Source organism: Hordeum vulgare, chromosome 2H, assembly GCF_904849725.1.
Source record: "Hordeum vulgare subsp. vulgare chromosome 2H, MorexV3_pseudomolecules_assembly, whole genome shotgun sequence".
NCBI lineage: Eukaryota > Viridiplantae > Streptophyta > Magnoliopsida > Poales > Poaceae > Hordeum > Hordeum vulgare.
The window spans coordinates 360,584,814-360,607,119 of NC_058519.1; positions in this window are offsets into that span (position 1 = coordinate 360,584,814).

A 22,306-nucleotide genomic window follows, 5' to 3' on the forward strand; every position below is an offset into this window, starting at 1 on the left:
TGTTGACCCGGCGGATATGTCGCCTCTCAAGAAGCCAACAACTGATGCTGAGCCGCTCGTCAAGTTTAAGCCAACGGACGACAATAAGATGGTGGACTTCACTCCTGGCGACTCGTCCAAGCAGTTCACTATCGGGGCGGGTCTGGATCCCAAATAGGAAAGCGCGCTCATCGAATTCATCCGTGAGAATCGGGACATCTTTGCATGGAAACCTTCTGACATGCCTGGTGTACCGAGCGAATTCGTTGAACACCATCTTAATGTTGACCCTAAAGCAAAGCCGATTCAGCAATATCTTCACAGATTTAATGAGGAGCGACGCAAGGCGATCGGAGAAGAAGTCGCCCGTCTTTTGGCCGCCGGATTCATCGTTGAGGTCTTCCACCCTAAATGGTTGTCTAACCCGGTCCTGGTTCTCAAGAAGAACGGCACTTTTAGCATGTGCATCGACTACACCGACATCAACAGAGCTTGCCCAAAAGATCCTTTCGCCCTTCCCCGCATTGATCAAATCATTGACTCGGTTGCGGGCCTTTTGCTATGTACCCATGCCGTTTGGGCTCAAGAGCGCTGGGGCGACTTACCAGCGTTGTATCCAAAACTGTCTCCGTGGCCAAATCGGACGCAACGTCCATGCTTACGTTGATGACATCGTGGTTAAATCTCGCAAGAAGGAGACGCTCTTGGAGGATCTCAAGGAAACCTTTGACAATCTGCGTGTGTATCAGATGAAGCTTAACCCCACCAAATGTGTCTTTAGTATTCCTGCAGGGAAAGCTTTTGGGTTTTCTGGTGTCAGAACGCGGCATTGAGGCCAACCCGGACAAAATCGAAGCAATCACCTCGCGTGGGAAACCAGCGAATATTAATCAAGTGCAACGCATGGCGGGTCGTATTGTGGACTGGAGCCGCTTTATAAGCCGCCTGGGGGAGAAAGCCATTCCCCTCTATCAGTTGCTTAAGAAAGCTGATCAGTTTGTTTGGATGGACGAGGCCAACGAAGCTTTTGAAGCCCTGAAGCAGCAACTGGTCAACCCGCCGGTTCTGGCCGCCCCGACTGAAAAGGAGCCTATGCTTTTGTACATCGCGGCGAATACCAAGGCGGTGAGCATGGAAGTGGTTGTTGAACAGAAGGAAGAAGGAAAGGAATACCCAGTACAGCGCCCGGTGTATTTTATTAGCGAGGTTCTAACCCTCTCCAAACAATGTTATCCACATTGGCAGAAGTTGGTTTATGGGGTGTTTATGGCGAGTCGGAAGCTAAAACATTATTTCCAAGAACATCCTATCACGGTGGTTAGGTCCGCTCCTCTTGGGGATATCATCCAGAACCGAGAAGCAACGGGACGAATCGCCAAGTGGGCAATTGAGCTCGGGCCACACCACGTGGGGTATACGCCTCGCACGGCTATCAAGTCCCAGGCATTGGCCGACTTCATCAATGATTGGACCGAGTTACAGATTCCCGAAGACAGGCCTGATCTCACGTACTAGACCATCTACTTTGACGGGTCTAGGCAATTGGAGGGCTCGGGGGCTGGCGTGGTGTTGATTTCACCCCAGGGATACAAGTTATGTTATGTTCTCCGACTCATGTTCCCGTGTACCAATAACGCTGCGGAATATGAAGCCCTGCTTCATGGTTTGCGACTCGCCAAGGAAATGAACCTCACATGCGTCAGGTGCTTGGGCGACTCCGATCTGGTGGCACAACAAGTTTCAGGTACATGGGATTCCCGGGACCCCCTGATGGCGGCTTATAGAAGGGTTGTGTCTTTTGTGGCGGGTCATTTCCATGGTTATCAAGTGGATCATATCGACCGGCGACTCAATGAAGCAGATGATGCCCTCTTGCGTCTCGGCTCGCAACGTAAGTCGGTTCCTCCTAATGTCTTTTTGGATATTCTGCATAATCCTTCTGTGAAGTTGCCTTCAGAAGAGGAATTAGCGATACCAGATCCTGAGTCTCAGTTTGTGGCGGCTCTACGTGTTATGCCGAATTGGGTTCTTCCTTACTTGGCATACCTCACACGAGGCGAGTTACCTTCGGATGAGGTGTTGGCCCGTCAAATCGTTCGTCGAAGCAAATCCATGGTCATCGGCAACGGCGAGTTATACAAGTGAAGTACTTCTGGGGTATTTCAAAGATGTGTTTCTTCTAATGAAGGGTGCATAATTCTCAATGAAATCCATGCAGGAGATTGCGGGCATCATGTCGGGTCACGTTCACTGGTTTCCAAGGCTTTCCGACATGGGTTATGTTGGTTGACGGCTCATGTGGATGCAGAAGAGATAATGCATCGATGTGATGGTTGTCAATGTTTTGGACGACAGGTTCATGTGCCGGCTCAAGAATTAAGGATGATCCCCATCACTTGGCCTTTTGCGGTCTCGGGGTTAGATATGGTTGGTCCCTTTAAGATGTCATCCAATAAAAAGACTCATCTACTGGTGGCGGTCGATAAATTCACCAAGTGGGTTGAAGCAGAGCCTGCTAGCAGCTGTGACGCGGAAACAGCCGTCAAATTCTTGAAAAAGTTGATACTTTGGTTTGGACACCCATATAGCATTATCACTGATAACGGTTCCAGCCTATCACAAGGGGCAATGCAGGAGTTTTGCAACCGGGAGCATATCCGGCTTGATGTGTTGGCGGTTGCTCATCCACAATCTAATGGGCAGGCGGAACGGGCGAATCAGGAAGTGTTGCGGGGAATCAAACCCCGACTTATGTTTCCCCTGGAACGCACCCTAGGGTGTTGGGTTGAAGAGTTGCCTTCGGTATTATGGAGCATTCGAACCACCCCGAATCTTTCTACGGGTTTTACTCCTTTCTTCTTGGTGTACGGAGTAGAAGCCGTTCTTCCCAGTGACATTAGGCATGACTCGCCCTGAGTCACCGCTTATGTGGAGCAGGATAATGAGTTGGCACGTCAAGATTCTTTGGATGCTTTGGAGGAAGCACGCGATTTGGCTGCCTCCCGATCGGCTATCTATCAGCAAGACTTGTGGCGTTATCATAGCCGCCTGGTCAAGAGCCGAGCTTTTTAGGAGGGCGACTTAGTGCTCCGGTTGATCCAAGATCGCACTGGCATGCATAAGTTGTCACCGCCATGGGAAGGACCGTTTGTCGTCAGCAAAAATCTTCGCAACGGGTCATACTATTTGGTGGATCTCCGGCCTGATCGGCTAACCACGGAGGCTGAGTCCACTCGCCCCTGGAACATAGCCCATCTGCGGCCTTACTACACTTGACCTATTGGCTCCCCTTTTTCCTTTCTCTCCCATCTTTGGAAACTGTAAGTCCTTTGTTTATATAAAGCAATAAAGTCGAAAACCACGAATTTTGGGTTTTCCTGCCACTTCATCTTCTTGAAAGCATGGATCTTTATTGTTCTTTGACAAGTCGCCCCAGCATGGAAGCTATCAATACCAGAGAGCATAAGTCGCCATGCTGCACTTATTACAACACTGGGTATCGATAAGCCAAAGAGGATCAAGTCGCTAAAAGCGCACGGTTCAAACATGGGCGCCTTATATGATTCTGAGGATTAGGCCGGCTTACTTGGGGGCTATCAGCTCCCAAGTCGTTTTGTGGTAAGAGCGTATACGCTTCTACAATCCTATGACCGGTCTTTCCCCTAATCATAGGTCACTTGGGGGCTTCCTCTCACTGAGATCAGCCTAACTACCCATTTGGCTAGCGAAAAATTACCGCACTACAAATGGTTATACTGGACTGTGTGCTGGCCAAATCCCCATATGGACCCATGAACTCTTGGCGAGTCAATGCGCTATTTGGACCCTGAACTCACCTTGGTTAAAACATTCATGGTACCGGCTAGCGCCCCACATGGAAAATAGAGAAACCATTGGTTCATTGAACCTGCTTCACCGAAGCTTGACTCGCGCCTGATCGGCCGGTCTAAATACTTGAGCTTTTTTTATTCAAAAAGTCTCCTTTGGGTAGCACTTAAGTTTTTCTAACTCGTCCTATCCTGTAGCGACTTGAACGAGCCGACGAAATTCTTACTATCACCTTACTAGCACTGCCACAAGGTTTCATAGATTTGTGAGACTCGCCGTGTCTCGTTGAGCCGGTTTTATTCCTACCATATGCCAAGACACCTTGAGTCGGTTATTATTTATCATCATCCATTACTCATTGAGATGGTTTTATATATGCTTTTGCTAGCCAAACAGGTTGGTGATCGATTCTTTACTGACATGGTGGGTCAAGCATCATAGCACCCCAAGGGCGGCACAAGGTTTTTTCAAAGGTCACAGAAGAATTCCACAAACAGACATAAGCAAAGGATTGTTTTCTACAATGACCTGTTACATGGCTCTGATGGCCAAATCGGTAGGGTTTATTCTGCTGATGCCTCCGGGTCAACTTGCCCCGAGCTGTGGCCGACTTCAATTTGTAAATCGCCCAGTACCCAATTACACTTGGATAGAGCGGCAAATTCGTCTTCATCGTTCAAGAATGCCGAAAGATCCGACTCCAAATCAAAAGGGTTCTTGGGCCGATGAGGAGTTAAGCTGGTTGTCACAAATGCAGGCGGGTTTACTTTCTTGTTCTTGTCATCATAAGCGGCTTGATACTTTGATAAATCCACGCTTGCTTCTAGCTGAGTCGCCGCCAAGCGTGATTCCTTGACGACGCGATGATAATCATCTTGAGTAAACTCCGACTCGTCATCCTTGAGCTGTGGGAAGCCTGCTGCTACCTCTTTGGGCTTCAGTTCTGGAGCATACGCCAAACAACGACTCAAGGTAGTCAGCGCCCCCTTCCGGGCGGCTGATCAGGTTAGCTCACCTATCTGAGGCAGAAGGGTGGATAAGCAGCCAAGCATCTTTTTGATTGATGTGATTGGTTCATTGGTGCCCATCACTGCCTTCATGGTCAGCATGCTCCCAGTATACAGCTGCTCAGTCAGTGTGTAAATCTCCTTTAACTTGAAGATGCAGTCGTCCTGAAGGTTGGCGGCTCTCGGGCCTGCGTGAGAAAGACAATGATGGTTAGTACTTTGTTTTTTTCACACTAATTTTTTCTTTCAGAGATACGAAACCAGGAATTCCTTCTTACCAAAGATGGCATGTGTCATGCTGGAAATATGTTTCTTTAAACCGGCCAGCTCTTGTTGCACGGCTCCTAGTTTTGTTTCAGCCGTTTCAGCTCGCTTTAGCGTGGTGGCTTGATCAGCTTGAGATTTCTTGTTGGCGGCTTTCAGCTTTTCCATATCAGCTAAGATCGCCTGGTATTTTTCTTCTGCGTGAGCCCGCGCGTCTTGCTAGTTGGCTAAATTTTTCTTCAAGTCCCCAACATCGACTCGGCTTGGGCCATAGATTCCTCTCAACATATTTTGGAGGGACAAGTCTCAGAATTGTTGCAAGCAACATCCCTGACAATTGGGGGCTAATGTATAATTTTTTAAACACACAAAATTATACCACGAGCAAGACGGGCTCATCTTTCAATAAGATGACCCGGCCCTTGGGGGTTACAGGTCGAAGATTTTTTCTACATCAAGACCCGGCTCATTTTTCAAAAGATGACCCGACCCTTGGGGGTTACAGGTCGATGATTTTTTCTAAGTCAAGACCCGGCTCATCTTTCAAAAGATGACCCGGACCTTGGGGATTACAGGTCGAAGATTTTTTCTACATCAAGACCTGACTCATCTTTCAAAAGATGACCCGGCCCTTGGGGGTTATAGGTCGACGATTTTTTCTACATCAAGACCCAGCTCATCTTTCAAAATATGACCCGGCCCTTGGGGGTTAAAGGTCGAAGATTTTTCTACATCAAGACCCGGCTCATCTTTCAAAAGATGACCCGGCCCTTGGGGGCTAATGAGGAGGGTATGCATTAAGGCGTACCTCATGTTTATTCTTCATCATATGGAGCAGGTTCTTCTCCATTTCATAACTCGTTTCCAGGCGACTTGCAAAGCTGGAGCAGAGTTCATCAAACTCAAGTTTTTCATATTGAAGAAGTTTGGCCTTGGAGATCTCATGTCTGGTGGAAGTATGGGACGATGTTGATACATGCTTCGATAAGATTGCCGAAGCCGGCTTAGAGAAGCCAGTACCAGTAATGACCACAGCGTCAGGATCTTCAGCCACCTTCAGCGGACTTGGCGGGTTGGCTGTTTCCATGCCTTCCTTGGGAGAACTTGGAAGGTCAATTCGGTCATCACGTATATCTTTTGTCGGGTCAACACGAGCCAGTGTTGGGTCTTCTTTAAGATCTGGAGCAGAAGGAGTGGAAGTTGAGCCGCCGGTTCTCCTCTTCTTTGCTTGCGCTCTAAGAAAAAGAGGGTCATGTTTAAAGCAAGCATCATTATCATCAGGAAAGATATAAGTATTATAAGGATTTACCCTTGTACACGAATCATTGGCGGAAGGGCCGACATCACTGAGTCGCCCGATGAAGGGGGAGAAGTCTACAAAAGTAATATCTCAAAATATGAGCGAGTTACAAGTGTGATCCAAAAGAAAACGAAGGTAGAAATTGATAGAGGGTACCTCATTTCGCCGCTTCTTGGTAGGGGTTTTTACTGGTAACCCGGACATCAAATCCCCTGAGTGGCTTCGAGTTTTCCGAAAGGAAGTGTGTTGCGCCTTCTTCAAGAGGAAGTTAGGGTCCAGACAAGCATTCGGGTGAGACATGGTAACTTTCCCACAAACTCGCCTGGACGGCTTAGGCGAAGGAGAAGTTGAGTCGGAAGAAATGGAAATTACCTCTACGGTGTCATCCTGGCTTTCATTATCATCATTTTATACATGGAAATGCAGAGATATAAGCACAAATTAGAGTAAAAGGGCGTCAAGACAAAAAGGATAAAATTTTACCTCTGAAGACGCTTCGCCGACTTGGGATTCGTCCACATCAGACGATTCGGCGACAACGGTTTGGTTTTTACCCTTGGACTTCTTTTTTGGAGGTGGTTTGGTTTGCTTCAGGGCAATCTTCTTCGGCCTTCGTGACCAGAATCGGTCACCCTTCTAAGGTGGAATTGTCATTATGCAAGTCAGAATCCGAGTAAGTCGGAAAGAGTGAACCAAGGGCGGGTCAAATTATTTACCTTAGGAGCCGGGTTAATCTTGCAAAATGGCCTAAGCCCTATTTGGCTACACTTGGCCAAAGGATCGCCGGTTTTCTTCTTGATGATGCTCACAATGTCTTCCTCTGTGAGTGTTGTGTGGAAGTAGCATTGGGGATGGTTCAAAGTACCATCAAACTCGCACATCAAGCCGCCTCGGCGACTCAAGGGAAGGATGCGCCATTCCACCCAGCAGCGGATCAGATCAACTCCAGTAAGACCATTGTTTGTTAAAGATCGTAACTCGGATAGCACTGGAATGAAATCCGATTCATCTTATTCGGTGAGCTTGTCAGGAAGTTTGTAGTTTGTGGGCAGACGCTCCTTCCTGTAGCCTAGGAGTTTGTTTTCACCCGGAGGAGAAGTGTCCTGGCAATAAAACCAAGATTCCGCCCAGCCTTTGGGGTGGCTGGGCATGGCGAGTGATGGGAATGGACTGTCCCTGCGTCATTGAACGTTAACCCCTCCAAGTTCTAAGCTAGGGCCATTGGAGAACTCAGTCTGGCGATTCAGGTCGAAGAAGTACCAAAACAAAGTGACCAACGGTTCCATTCGTAGGTAAGTTTCATAGAATACCTGGAATTGGCACATGTTGCTGATCAAGTTGGGGCCGAGGTCTTGGAGGCGTACGTTCATGAAAAACATAGCATCTCTGAGGAACTTTGACCCTGGCGGCTTAAACCCTCGTTCGAGGTGGTCAGCAAAAACAACTATTTCCCCTTCGGTCGGGTTGGGAATTTCGTCGCCTAGTCCAGATCGCCATCCAGTGACTTCCTTCGGGTCAAGGTTCCCTGTCTTTATGCACTGCTCGAGGAAGGTGTCATCAATTTTGGTCGGGAGCGAGTCGGCCTTAAAGACGGTACCCATAGCTACAAAGGAAAAGGTCATGGGTAAGTTAACCCGCCAAAACGCTTGTCGAGTAGCTGAGAGAATCTATTAACTCGCCAATAAGGGACCAGGTTTGGGCACGAGGGAGATTTAGGAATTTCTTGTGACCCAAAGGAGGTATCGCAGGGCATTCAATGGCAAGCAGTGAAGTGTGAATCTACAAATAAATTTCTACAAGACAAGCGGTGAAGTGTGGATCTACAAACAAGTTTCTACGCGGCAAGCAGAGAGATATAGATCTACGAACAAAGTTAAAATGAACGGAAAGAAGGCCTGAATAAGGTGAAACAGGCCATCGCTAAAAATAACTACGGCAAGGGTGATTTGACCGAAACCTTCTTGGTTCTTCAAACTGGAGCTGATTGATTGGGGATACAGCCAGTACTACCATGCTTATTACCGCTATGAATCAATTGGCATGCAAAGAGGCGTTCGAGGAGTTCTAAGAAGCAGCAAATGAAGAACACCGAGGAGTTGAGATCTGTTTATAATGGCGAAGGACTAACCTGTTAATGGCATCCGGAAGCAACTGTGGGGGACCCGCGGTAAGGATGGCGTCCTCGTTTGGTTCGGAGATGCGTCGGACGCGACGGCCGGTGACGCAGTTCTTCGGGCGGCGACGGAGCTCCTCGGGCGGCGGCGGAGTTCTTCGCATGGTTGTGAGGAAGAAGAGATAGATGAAATGAGTAGGTGGAGATTCCTTTCGCTCCCCTTCCCGAGCCTATTTAATTGGTCGGGTGCTGGAATCGAGGCGCCTCGCACGGGAACCGAAAAGACAAGTTACAGATTTGCAATTATGGCACCAAGATTTTCGGGATATTTGTGCCGCGGGATCCGTTGGAGATTGCGTCATCGTCTTCCTAAATAAAAGGGATAAGGTGATGTCATCGGAAACGGTTCGGCGGCTTAGGTGTTTTCATGAGGAATGGCGGCTTAAGCGTAAGGTGCATGAAAGGAGTGGAATGAGCCGCTCCTGAAGTAGAAAAAAGTTTATTGGTGTGAACAGGTTCAACTCAATCTGGGGCCTAATGTTGGGGATATTACCTACGGTGTGACCCGCCCTAGTTGGGCCGGGTCACTAAGTGGGCGGCTCATCCTTTGGCGAAGCAAGCTTTGGCCCAGAAGGCCCAAGAGCTGGATGGCAGTTCCAAATCTACATAGAGGATAAGTCGTCGAGGAGGTTTCCAATCTTGGAAAGCACGGCGACTTAGAGATAGAAAGAATCACAGTTTGTATTAAGGCATGGACTCTTGTAAACCCTAGGGCCTCAACCTGTATATAAAGGCGAGTCCCTCGAGAGGAGAGGCAGGTTAGAAATCATTGAGAGCTAGGTCAGGCGAGTTACCCCCTCCTTGTAATCGAGACATCATCAATACAACACAAAGCAAGACGTAGGCTTTTACCTCCTCACGAGGGGCCGAACCTGGGTAAATCTGAGTCCCGCTTCCGCTCAACCCCTTTGAGTCGCCACCAAGGTGCGATGGCTCCATCATTAGGTCCTTTCACTAGGACATCTGCCGTGAGAAAACCATGACATAGCCCCTAAGTTATCACACCACAAAATGGGGGTGCGCTGCCGTGAAACTCCAAGTTCCCTGAGAACTGTGTCTATCCAAATGGCTTCAGCAGCTCCATTGGCCAATGCCTTATACTCTGCCTCAGTACTAGATCTCAAGACCGTAGGCTGTTTCTTAGAACTCCAAGATATAAGGTTAGGTCCAACAAATATAGAAAAACCACATGTCGAGTATTTGTCATCAACAGAGCCTGCCCAGTCTGCATCTGTGAATATACTAACTCCAGTAAACTATGATTTGCGAATTTGAAGCCATGTGTTTAGTGTACCTTTCACATACCTCAAAATGCGCTTAACAGCTTCCCAATGGACCTCTGTAGGCTGAGACAGAAACTGGCATACTTTGTTCACAGCGAAGGAGATATCAGGTCGAGTGAGTGTTAAGTACTGAAGAGCACCAACACACTCCGATACCTGAAAGAGTCAACAGAACCCAGAGGTGCACTAGTATGGCGTGATAGACTCTCGAACGTAGCAAGTGGAGTGGAGGTGGACTTGCAGTTCTCCATGTTGACACGATGAAGAAGGTCCAGTGCATACTTTCTTTGTGTCAGCATCATGCCCCCAAAATGAAAGGATGCTACCAATCCAAGAAAGTACTCAAGCATGCCCATATCCTTGATGGGAAAGGTATCAGATAGGGCTTGCACAAGGCGGTCAACCACAACAGGTGTAGAGCCAGCAATCACAATATCATCAACATAAACCAACATAAATATCTAAGTAGCGCCATGAGAGAAGATGAACAGCGATGTGTCTGCTTTGGATGCGACAAAACCAAGCTGGCAAAGACGACAACTCAAACGAGCATACCAGGCGCAAGGAGACTGTTTGAGGCCATAGATAGATCGCTAAAGTTTGCAAACATGAGATGGATACCTCGCATCCTCGAAACCGGGCGGCTGCTGCATGTAGACGTCTTCGACAAGAAAACCGTGAAGAAATGCATTGCTCACATTAATCTGCCACAGGCTCCAACTTCGAGAAACCGTGATGGAGAGCACGAGTCGGACCATAGCAGGCTTGACCACTGGGCTGAATTTGTCACCATAGTCAATGCCATGTTGCTGAGTGAAGCCACGAGTAACAAGACGAGCCTTGTGCATGTCAACAGAGCCATCCGGCCGGTGTTTAGTCTTGAAGATCCATTTGCAGCCGACGACGTTAACGCCGGGGGGACGAGGCACCAGCACCCAAGTATGGGTATGACGTAGGGCGACAAACTCTTCAGACATGGCCGCATGCCACGCGGGAGCACCAAGCGCCTGATGATGGGAGACAGGCGCCGCAAAGAAGGCACGACGGCCGGTATCATACCGAACGGTGCCACCTGTGTAAGTCTTTGGCCTGCGCGTGTGATCGCGTTGCCGAGTGGCCATGGCATGCCCCGGTGCGGCTTCGGTAGTGGGGGTAGACGGCGCGACGGATGTCCCTCCCATAGGTGTCATGGCTGAGGACGGCTCAGCAGAAGGCGACATGGGCGGGAACAGAGTTATAGCCGACTCTCGCGAATCCTGAGTAGGCGCGTCGGGAGAGCCAGGCGACAGCTGTCTGGCCGTGGAGATAGCGGGCGCAGCCGGCACCACACACGTGCTGGAAGGCGGGTCCAGGTGGGCAGTGGGAGCCCGCGGGGAAGAGGCCGGCGCATTGGCCTCGGGTGGCGTGGCATGCACGTCAGGTGCATGCACGTCGATCGCCTGGGCGGAGGAGCAGCCGCCTGTGGAGAAAGCAAAGAAGCACCTCCAGGGGACTGGTTAGGCGATAAAAAGGATAAGTCATATTTGCGCAAATGGACATCCGGCATCGGTTCATCATGAGGAAAGGTGATGACATCTTTGAGAGAAGCAATATGAATCGAAACTCCGGGATTGGAGTAAGGAAAAACAGTCTCGTCAAAGACAACATCGCGAGAAATATAGATTCTACCGGAGGTGCGATCAAGGCACTTATAACCTTTATGTAGGGGACTATAACCTAGGAACACACACATCATGGAGCGGAACGCAAGTTTGTGAGCATTATACTTGCCATGACTAGGCCAACAAGCGCACCCAAAGACCCGAAGAAACGAGTAATTCGGCTGAACATGAAATAGTCGAAACAAAGGTGTATCCTTGTTGAGAACCGGAGTGGGCATGCGGTTGATAAGATAACAGGTTATGAGGAAAGCCTCATCCCAAAACCGTAGTGGGAGAGAAGAGTGAGCAAGCAGGGCAAGGCCTATCTCCACCACATGACGGTGCTTGCGCTCGGCAACACCGTTTTGCTGGGACGGGTGTGGACAGGACACACGGTGATACACACTCGTGCGTTGAAAGTGACGGTGGAGTTTATGGTATTCACCACCCCAATCAGACTGAACAGCCTTGATCTTGCGGTCGAGAAGGCGTTCGACATGAGCCTGAAAGATATAAAAGACTCGCTCAATGTCAGACTTGTGTTTAAGCAAGTATATCCAGGTGAACCGTGTGTAGTCATCAACAAACCTAACATAATACTTGTACCCGCGTGAGGAGGCAATAGCAGGACCCCACACATCGGAATGTATTAATTCAAGCGGTACAGTAGTGACATGATATGACATAGAATAAGGAAGTTGATGACTCTTAGCACGCTAACAAGCATCACAAACTAACGACGCACTATGGGAACTAGAACACGGTAGGTCATGATCCTGGACAACTGACATGACCACATTATTTGTAGGATGACCAAGACGCTGATGCCATTGGGAGGAAGAAACTCTGACGCTAGAAGCTGCATGGCGAGATGAAGAGGAAGATGCACGAGCGAATGGGATGGGGTAGTTGCCCCCATAACTTCTACCGTGAAGAAGAATGAGCCTGGTTGCCTTGTCCTTAACAAAGAAAAAACGATGGTGAAATTCAATAAACACGTCATTATCACATAGGAGGCGATAGACAGACAAGAGGTGTTGTGTGATGTGTGGAACACGCAGGACGTTGTGGAGTTGAAGGGATGAACCGGGTATATGGGAGTGGCAAATATGCGAAATAGACAAACCTGCGCCATTAGCCACCTGGACTTGATCCTTGCCATCATAGCGCTCGTGGACTTGGAGGCGCTCCAGATCACTGGTTAGGTGATCGGTGGCGCCGGTGTCGAGCACCCAAGGGAAGTCGACGGCGCCCGTGGTAGCCGCGTTGGCGGAGCAAGGGTGTTGGTCATTGTCGAAGTGTTTGCGACAGTCGCCGGCCTCATGCCTCCAGTTCCAGCAAAGTTGACACGAGGGACGCCAGCGATTGTTGTGACGGCCACCCCCCGCCGTTGCCGCCCCCACCATCCTGGCGGCCGTGGCCCGAGGCACCAGGTGGTCGAGTGCGGCCATCATAAGAGCCGTCGGGGCCGCCGTGGCGACCCTGTCCAGGCGGACCGTTCCCGTCAGTGGGTCGGCCACCGCCTTGGGACGGGTAGGGCTCGGAGTAAGGCAGGTTTCCACCAGTGACATACGCCCCCGAGCAAGTCACGGCATTGGCCGACGGGCTCCATCCTTCGGCGGCACTTTGTTGTGCCTGCAAAGCTTCGAATGAGAGGACGAGCGAGTAGAAGCTGGAATAGGGCATGGGTGCAGGGTTGACGCCTAGGGACGCAGCGATGGAGTTGTAGGCGGAACCAAGGCCGGTGAGGATGTGGTCGATGAGCTCATCATCCCGGATGGTCGAGCTGGCGGCGGCCATGCTGTCGTCCAAAGCCTTCATACTGTGCATGTACTCAACCGCAGAGAGCTCCTCCTTGCGTAGCGTCTGGAGTTGACGCCGGATGTGGCGGACGTTGGCGCGGCTCTGGGAGCCAAACATGGCACCCACGGCCGTCCAGACCGCCTGTGCCGATTCGCAGTGGACGAGTTGGCATGCAATGTCCTCCTCCATGGAGGTGAGGAGAAAGCCCTTCACCTTTTGGGCATTGGTCCACCAGAGAAGGTAGGCGGGGTTGGCGGTGGTTGCCGCGGTGCCGCCCGTCCCGACGGTGACAAGCTTCGCCGGAGCCGCCTCGGTGCCATCAAGGTAGCCATGTAGGTTGGCCCCCGCGAGGACGGCGTTGGAGATGCCCTTCCAGAGCAGGAAGTTGGTGCGGCCGAGGCGGACGGAGAGGGTCGGGACGAAGACAGGGGCAGGAGTTGTGGTGGTAGCCGGCGAGACGAGGGCGCCGACGGAGGTGGGAAGCGAAAGAGCGTCGGATGACATCGCGGCTACGAGGGTGGATGGCGTAGCGACGAACGAAGGCATGCGGCAGCGGCGGCGTGAAGATGGGAGCATGCGGCAGCGGCGGCGGTGTAGATCGGATGGGGCGACGGCGCGGGGTGAGGCGCGCGACGCCGAACGGCTTAACTGATACCAAGTTAAACACAAAGGGTTTAGGGTTTTGCGTGGGTTGGTGTATCCACCTCACGTCTCTCTATATATATAGCTGATCAGGGTGTTACAATTACATACGAGTCCCTGTATATATACAAATACAATATGAATTAGACCTTATTTTACACGGAACCTCCAATTTAGTTGTGAAGATTGCCCCAGCCTTGTTTATAAAAGTCCTGGTTGTCGCCTTCAAGGGCACCGCTAGTGGATTCACGGCACCTTACATTATGAGAGGATGTGGGAAGAATAGGGTGAGTCGTTTGACCGTTTGGGAAGCATCGTGCCTCCACACACGTCCACCGGAGACGTACCTCCCCAAAAGGAGGAAACTTTGGAAACGCAACCTCATCTCCGATCCTCTCAATCTTCTGCTGAGTGTTATGTCCAAGCCTTCTGATACAATTCCTCCTCTGCTCGAAGGAATGATCATTTTGTGTGAGACGATTGGCAATACGAAGAAACAAATTCATAGACATCCTAAACCGATCTCGAAAGTAATGCTCTGGATACACCGATTTTGGACCAAAATAATTGTGCATCAATCTATTGTAAGCCTCTTGTTGGTCCCTCCGCAAGTAATCACGGCCGAAAATAGAACCACTATACTTCGGCCTCTTTGTTCGTGTGCATCACCAAGATCAACATAATGTCACTCTGTTGGTCATGTCAAACTCCTTGTCAGGTGAGGAATCACCCCAGGGAGAGGATGAATCAACTGAAATCATCCACAAAACCAAAATAGGAGATGATGCCTCTGACACTCCTTGCCACGGCTTCTGTCATGCTCCCTTACAAAGGCACGAAGATGAGCCACCCCGCGTGAGCCACCGCACCCCACCTACGTTGTCGGCGGCTCCAGCTTTGACGGCGATCAAAATTCGTCGGTGACCGCCCAGTCAATGGCGCTACCTCTCTCAGGCCATGGGGCACGCCCACTAGGCGTGCTCCCGCGCTTCAGGCCGTTCCAGCTCACGGGACAGCGAGGGAGGGGGCCGCCCAGCGCCCATCCCAGATCTCGACCTGCCCATCGGTCCATCGGCAGATCCGGTCCCTACGTCGCATCCCATCCCGTCAATGGCTTTCTTCGGCCCATCGCCGCGAATCCTACTCCGGTGGGTGTGCTCCAACGTTACAGCCGGCTTCTTCACCCCGGATCTTGCACGGGACCTTGAGTTTGGGCAGCCTCGCCTTAAGTGCATCGTAGTTAGACCATCTCCTCGAGCCAGCACTTCCCCTTCGGGCCAAGAGGATGGTTGGACGGTGGCCCAATCCCGCAACTCGCATCGCGCAAGCATGCGCGTTCATGCTGGCGGGTGGCCACGCCCGCGTGAATTCCACCGGCCATCCTTCAATACGAGCATCGGGCGTGAGACCTTTTGAAAGGATCGATATGGTTGACTAGAGGGGGGTGAATAGACAACGACCACTTTTTAATTATTCTTAGCAAGTTAAGGTAAACAACATATGGGTTCACAAATATTACGACAATGAGGTGAACCCTAATGGAGCTAACAACGAGAGCTATTAAGACAAGTAAGATATAGTCAACAACGTAAGCATACACAAAGTAAAGGTTAGAGATAACCACAAGTGGAACCGATGGAGACGAGGATGTGTTACCGAAGTTCCTTCCCTTTGAAAGGAAGTACGTCTCCGTTGGAGCGGTGTGGAGGCGCAATGCTCCCCAATAAGCCACTAAGGCCGCCGTATTCTCCTCACGCCCTCGCACGATGCAAGGTACCGTGATTCCACTATAGGTGCCCTTGAAGGCGGCGACCGAACCTTTACAAACAAGGTTGGGGCAAACTCCACACAAAGCTTGGACGCTCCCAACTAGACCACGAAGCTTCACCACAATGGAATATGGCTTCGAGATGACCTCAACCGTCTAGGATGCTCAAACACCCAAGAGTAACAAGATCCGCAAGGGATTGGTGGGGGAATCAACTTTTCTCTTGGTGGAAGTGTGGATCTAGGCCTTCTAAACCAATCCCTAAAGAATCAACAAGTTTGATTGGCTAGGGAGAGAGATCGGGCACTTTTGAGCTTAGGGAGCAACAATGGAGCTTGAGAGGGTAAGAGATAAGGTTCCACAGCTAGAAGGACCCTTTATATAGTTGGGGGGGAAATCCAACCGTTTTCCCACTCTCTGCCCGAGCTCCAGCGGTACTACCGCTGGCTGCAGCGGTACTACCGCTGGCACTCCACGGTACTACCGCTGACCAGGGGCGGTACTACCGCCGACTAGCGGTACTACCGCTGGTTGCAGCGGTGCTACCGCTGGGCCCCTGGTAGTGCAAAAGCACTACCACCACCAAGAAAGTCTTCGCAAAAAGGTCCGTCCACGAACAACCGCTAGGCAGGCGGTACTAAGCTCCTGGAGCGGTACTACCGCTGACCAGGGGCGGTACTACCGCCAGCGAGCGGTACTACCACTAGGGCCAGCGGTACTACCGCTGGGGACCATTTTGCAAGGAGGAAAGAAACACAGTGGCCAGGGCCGCTCCAAAGATGAAGGTAAGGGAAAATATGTGAAGTGTGCGCGTGCAAAGATAGATTCCACCCAAACCTTTCCACTATGGTTCCCCTCTTAATAGTACGGCTTTCCTATGACTCAAATAAAGAGAATCGTAGAGAGCGCCGTGCTTCCGTTCCATGAATGAGGAGGCGAGTCGTCTTGTACCGTTGACGTGTGTTATCTGAAACCTTAACACACACGGTTAGTCCTTTACGGTACTGTCATCAATCACCAAAATTACTTAGGCATAAACTATGCCCCAACAATCTCCCCCTTTTTGTTGGATTGATGACAATACCGGATTTGCACAGTAAGAAATATGAGAACAAAAAGATAGAAATATATGACAGTACGGGGCATATGACTCACAACATATGATGGCAATAAATCTCACATAAGTTCATGTCTCACAAACGATAGCAAACTGGAAGCAAACTAAGTTCAAAGCAAACCACGAAAGAAAGCAAAGCAAAGCACAAAGCAAAGCAAAGTTCGACTCTGAAAGCAAATCAAACTCCTAGACTCTCTACCCCTTTGGCACAAGACACCAAAAAGGGGCACACCTAACGCCACAGGTGGTTACTCCTCATCCTCAGCATCGCCAGACTCGTCGATACCCTCCGGATCGTCCTGCTCCTCCTCTTCCGCCTCATCGCCAGACCACTGGTACCCTTGAGCCTGCATCCAAGTAGCCTCTGGAGTGATGTCGTCCTCTGATCCGCTGGAGATGTCAACATCAAGAGTCCTTAGAACACGCTTGTGCCTCTGGCGGCTCTCCTTCTGAGCCACGTGCGTCTGGTACTGACCCTTAGCCTGCATACAGAATAGAGTCTTCATCTTATCCTGCAGTTTGATGGCCCAAGATGACATGGCAGAAGAGCGGGACTGAGAGGCGGTTCCTTTGTCAGCAGCAGTCTCTGTGTCAGTATCCATGTGCTGAGAGGAAGTTGATGGGTTGGCCCATTTATCCTTGACGCGAAGCATGACAAGGTCGTGCACAATGTAGTCAGACTGAATGTACAGCTCCTCGTGCGGATAAGTATCTTGCCACTTCTGACGAATATAAGCGAACAGATAGGGCCCGTAGATGGGAACCTTACGCATCATGATGCAGTTCCAGAGCTCCGTGAACATCACATCATAAATATCAAGAGGGGCAGACTCCTTAGTCATAGCCTCCTCATAGAGCAGCAGCATCTCAGCCAAAGAGCCATGAACCTCGTCGAAGTTACCAATGCGAGGGAAGAGGGTGTTGTGGAAGATCCGATGCATGATGTCCAAATGCTTGGGGAGCACCCCCTTCCTCACATAGAGTTGCTGCAGTCTGTCCTTGGCTGGGGGCCTATCAGTGGGGGCTGTAGCATGAGGACGTGACCCAAGTGGAGTGTCAGCTCCCTGGCACTCAACCTTGAGGAATGCCATGAATTCACGCCAGGTACCGGTCATCTTCTGAGTCCCAGTCATCCATACCATAGAGCGCTCTTCATCAGGAGAGAAGTGGACTGTGACATAGAACTGGGCAACAATAGTGGGGTCAAAATCTGTCTTGAAAGTGATGATGTCCTTGATGCCCAGTTTGTCAATCAGAGAGAGGGCATCACCAAAATAGTCCAGGTTACGCTGAAGATGAGCTAGGTCAATCCACTGAACGGGGACAAAGTTCTTCTTGAAATGCATGACAATATCACGGTAGATCCTGCAGTGATCCTTTGCCCAAACATGGTCAACATTCTTGATCACAGCCTTCTCTTGGAGATAATGGTTCTGAGTGCGGAACCGCAGAAAGTCCTTGGGGGGCATTGTGCGGACATTGATCCCCTTGTCCTTGTTCGCGGTCTTCTTGAAGGACTGCTTTTTGGGTTGCAGACCTGAAGTCGCGGAACCCTCTGGAGCCTCTGGGTTGCGATAATGCTTTGACTGCGTGTCCCGTGGGGGGTTCGAACGGCGAGAATTACCTGTGACACAAAACACACAGCAAAAAGAAGCGACAAAAAGAGTCAAGGCAAAGAACTGGAAAGGGCAGAACAATAAACACTCATTGCCACGCACTTGAAAAGAATGCACAATGAATCCTCCTGGTGGTAGTACCGCTACCCCTGGCGGTAGTACCGCTGGGGTCCAAGCGGTAGTACCGCTACCCCTGGCGGTAGTACCGCTGGGGGTCTTAGCGGTAGTACCGCTACCCCTGGCGGTAGTACCGCTGGGGGTCCTAGCGGTAGTACCGCTACCCCTGGCAGTAGTACCGCTGGAGTTTGATTTTCAGATCTGACAGATAAAATAGACCTCACGGTTATGGCTACATGAATTATTACGAGGGGCATGGGCTGTGGATGAACACTAAGAACTCCACCATAGCCCTACACACATGAGAATCACTAGTACCACCGAAATAAGTGCATGCCTAGGCAAGAGAGAGCAAGTTTTAGATCTAATCCAAATAGTTCAAGTACTTGATCTAAAACATGTGAATCCTAGGGCATGGCAAAACTAAACAGCAAAGATTCATAGGACCTACACTCCCCTCAAATATCTCCTTCATGCCATCCAAGAACAGGACACAAGATCAAAGACATGAATCCAAACCACCAATGCTCCTAACCCTAGAACAAGAACATCAACCAATAGAAGAAGGGGAGGAGCTTTACCGGGATTCATGGCCCTTGGAGGAGGAAGGAGAAGTGGAGCAACCCCTCCAATCCAACAGAGAGAAAGAGCTCCACGAATAGAGATCAAAACAGGGGGATTTTGGGCTAGGGGAGGGAGGCGCCGCGAGGAAGAAGAAAGAGCCTGGGAAAAACGGGCTCCCCCTCCTTTATATAGCCCAAGGGGTACGGGCCAGCGGTAGTACCGCTGTGGACCTGGCGGTAGTACTGCTACCTGGCGATAGTACCGCTGGATGCAGCGGTAGTACCGCTGGGGTCCTGGCGGTAGTACCGCTCCCCCTGGCGGTAGTACCGCTCCCCCTTGAGACAGCCCTAAAAATTTCCTAGCAGGTCGTGCTAGATGGGAATCCTGGCGGTAGTACCGCTATCCCTGGCGGTAGTACCGCTGGGGTCCTGGCGGTAGTACCGCTACCCCTGGCGGTAGTACCGCTGGGGTCCTGGCGGTAGTACCGCTACCCCTAGCGGTAGTACCGCTGCAAATGACACAACGCGGCCTAGGATACGAGAAGAACTTGGGCAAATGACAAGTACGAAAAAAAAGATAGCACCTAGAAATATGTACTGACTTGTCATTGTATATCCTTTCTTCTATACGAAAGAAAGGTGGGAGGGGCGGTGGCCGAGGCCACCTATGTTTGAGACAATGGTATGACACCGCGAAGAATTATCCTTGGGTTCATGACCAATGCTCGTCTTTGAAGCACAAGTGCCATTTGACAATGTCTAAAGTGAAGACTAGATTGATTTATGCATAATGGGGGGAGGGGAAGTTCATTGAGAGAACAACACTCCCCCTATGTCCATGCCTACATCTAGACAAAGATGGAATGCAAAGTGAGGTGCAACATGCCTAGTTTCAATCCACATTACTTGAATCAATGATATTTAGCTCATGCCTTAACTCCCGGAACCTTGCTTCATCTAGAGGCTTAGTGAAAATATCTGCAAGTTGCTCTTCAGTGTGGATGAAGTAAACCTCAATATCACCTAGCTTGATATGTTCATGAATGAAGTGATGGCGAATATCAATATGTTTGGTTTTGCTATGTTGCACTGGGTTGAGGGAAATCTTGATAGCACTTTGATTGTCACATAGAAGAGGCACTTTGTCACAAGTGACACCATAATCCTTTAAAGTTTGCCTCATCCATAGCAATTGTGCACAACAACTTGCAGCTGCCACATACTCAGCTTCGGTGGATGATAAGGAGACGCAATTCTGCTTCTTTGACGACCAACTTACCAATGAGCGACCAAGGAATTGGCATCCTCCAGACGTTGACTTCCTCTCCACACAATCTCCTGCCCAATCTGAGTCAGAATAGCCAACTAGATTGAAGTTTGCTCCTTTGGGATACCAAAGGCCAAAGTTTGGGGTATGAGCCAAATATCGAAAGATTCGCTTAACAGCCATGTAGTGGCTTTCTTTTGGTGCGGATTGAAACCGTGCACATATCCCTACACTCAACATAATATCCGGTCTAGATGCACAAAGGTAAAGGAGGGATCCAATCATGGAGCGATATACCTTTTGATCCACTGCTTTACCATTGGGATCACTGTCAAGCTTGCATCTTGTTGGCATGGAGAACTTGACCGGTTTGACATCTTCGAGCTCGAACCGTTTGAGCATGTCTTGAGTGTACTTGGCTTGTTTGATGAATGTCCCTTCTAGACCTTGTTTAATCTCGAACCCGAGGAAGAACTTCAACTCTCCCATCATGGACATCTCAAACTTCTCGGTCATTAGTGCGGCAAATTCTTCATTGAAGGAAATGTTAGGAGAGCCAAAGATAATATCATCAACATATAGTTGGCATATGAACAAATCCCCTTTAACCCTCTTAGTAAAAAGAGTGGGATCTATCTTCCCAATTTCAAACCCACGATCTTGTAACAGCTCAGTAAGATACTCATACCACGCGCGTAGGGCTTGTTTAAGGCCATAGAGTGCCTTATTAAGTTTGTACACATGATTGGGGAGCTTGGGATGTTCGAATCCCGGGGGTTGTTTGACATAGACCAACTCATTTAAAGGACCATTAAGAAAGGCACTTTTCACATCCATTTGTTGTAATTTGAAGTTATGATGAGAAGCAAATGCAAGCAACATGTGAATAGATTCTAGACGAGCAACACGGGCAAAGGTTTCACCGTAGTCGATACCCTCGACTTGGGAGTAGCCTTGAGCCACCAATCTTGCCTTGTTTCGAATCACAATCCCATTGGCATCTTGCTTGTTCTTGAATATCCATTTGGTCCCGATGACATTATCTTCCTCCGTTGGCCTAGGCACTAAATCCCAGACTTGGTTGCGCTCAAAGTTGTTAAGTTCTTCGTGCATGTCCATAAGCCAATCCTCATCATCGAGCGCTTCCTGTACCTGTTGAGGTTCACAATACGAAACAAACGCGTGATGCTCACAATAATTCCAAATATGTTGACGGGTGGATACTCCCCTTTTTAAACTGCCAAGTACATTCTTCATAAGATGTGACTTGACTCTCAGCTTGTTTGCAATCTTGGCTGCTCGACGCTCCAAGAGATCTTCATTAGATAACCGGGGAGCATCGACTTGTTTACTTTGCTTGCCCTTGCGTCTTGAGCCGGCTGTTGGTGCTCCAGAAGGGAATTGTGAGACAGTCTCCTGATCATCTTGTCCTTCGACTTGAGCAGGTTCACTAGTTTGTTCTTGTATTTGTGGTTGCTCTTGATCTTGATCTTGTGCTTCTACTTGGTCTGGATCTCGGGGTTGCACTTGATCTTGATCATGAGCAGGTTCGGAGTCTTGGGGTAGTGCTTGAATATCCTGAGACACATCATCATTGTTGGGCAATTTATCTTGACCTTGAGCTTGTTTATTTTGTTGAGAGTCTTCTCTTTGTTCATCGGAAGCGTGTGGGGCTTGTGGAGGTGATGGCTCCACTTGAGTAGAGCATTGTCCTTCTCCTTCGGCCACAAGGGGTTCCTCAATGGGGACTATTTGACCAATCCTCATTCTTCTTATGGCTTGGGGAGGAATTTCATCACCTACATCACAAAGACCACTTTGCTCCACTTGGGAGCCATTATTTTCATCAAACTCTACGTTACACGTCTCCTCAATTAGTCCGGTGAACTTGTTGAGGACACGGTAAGCATGAGAGTTTGTAGCATAACCAACAAAGATA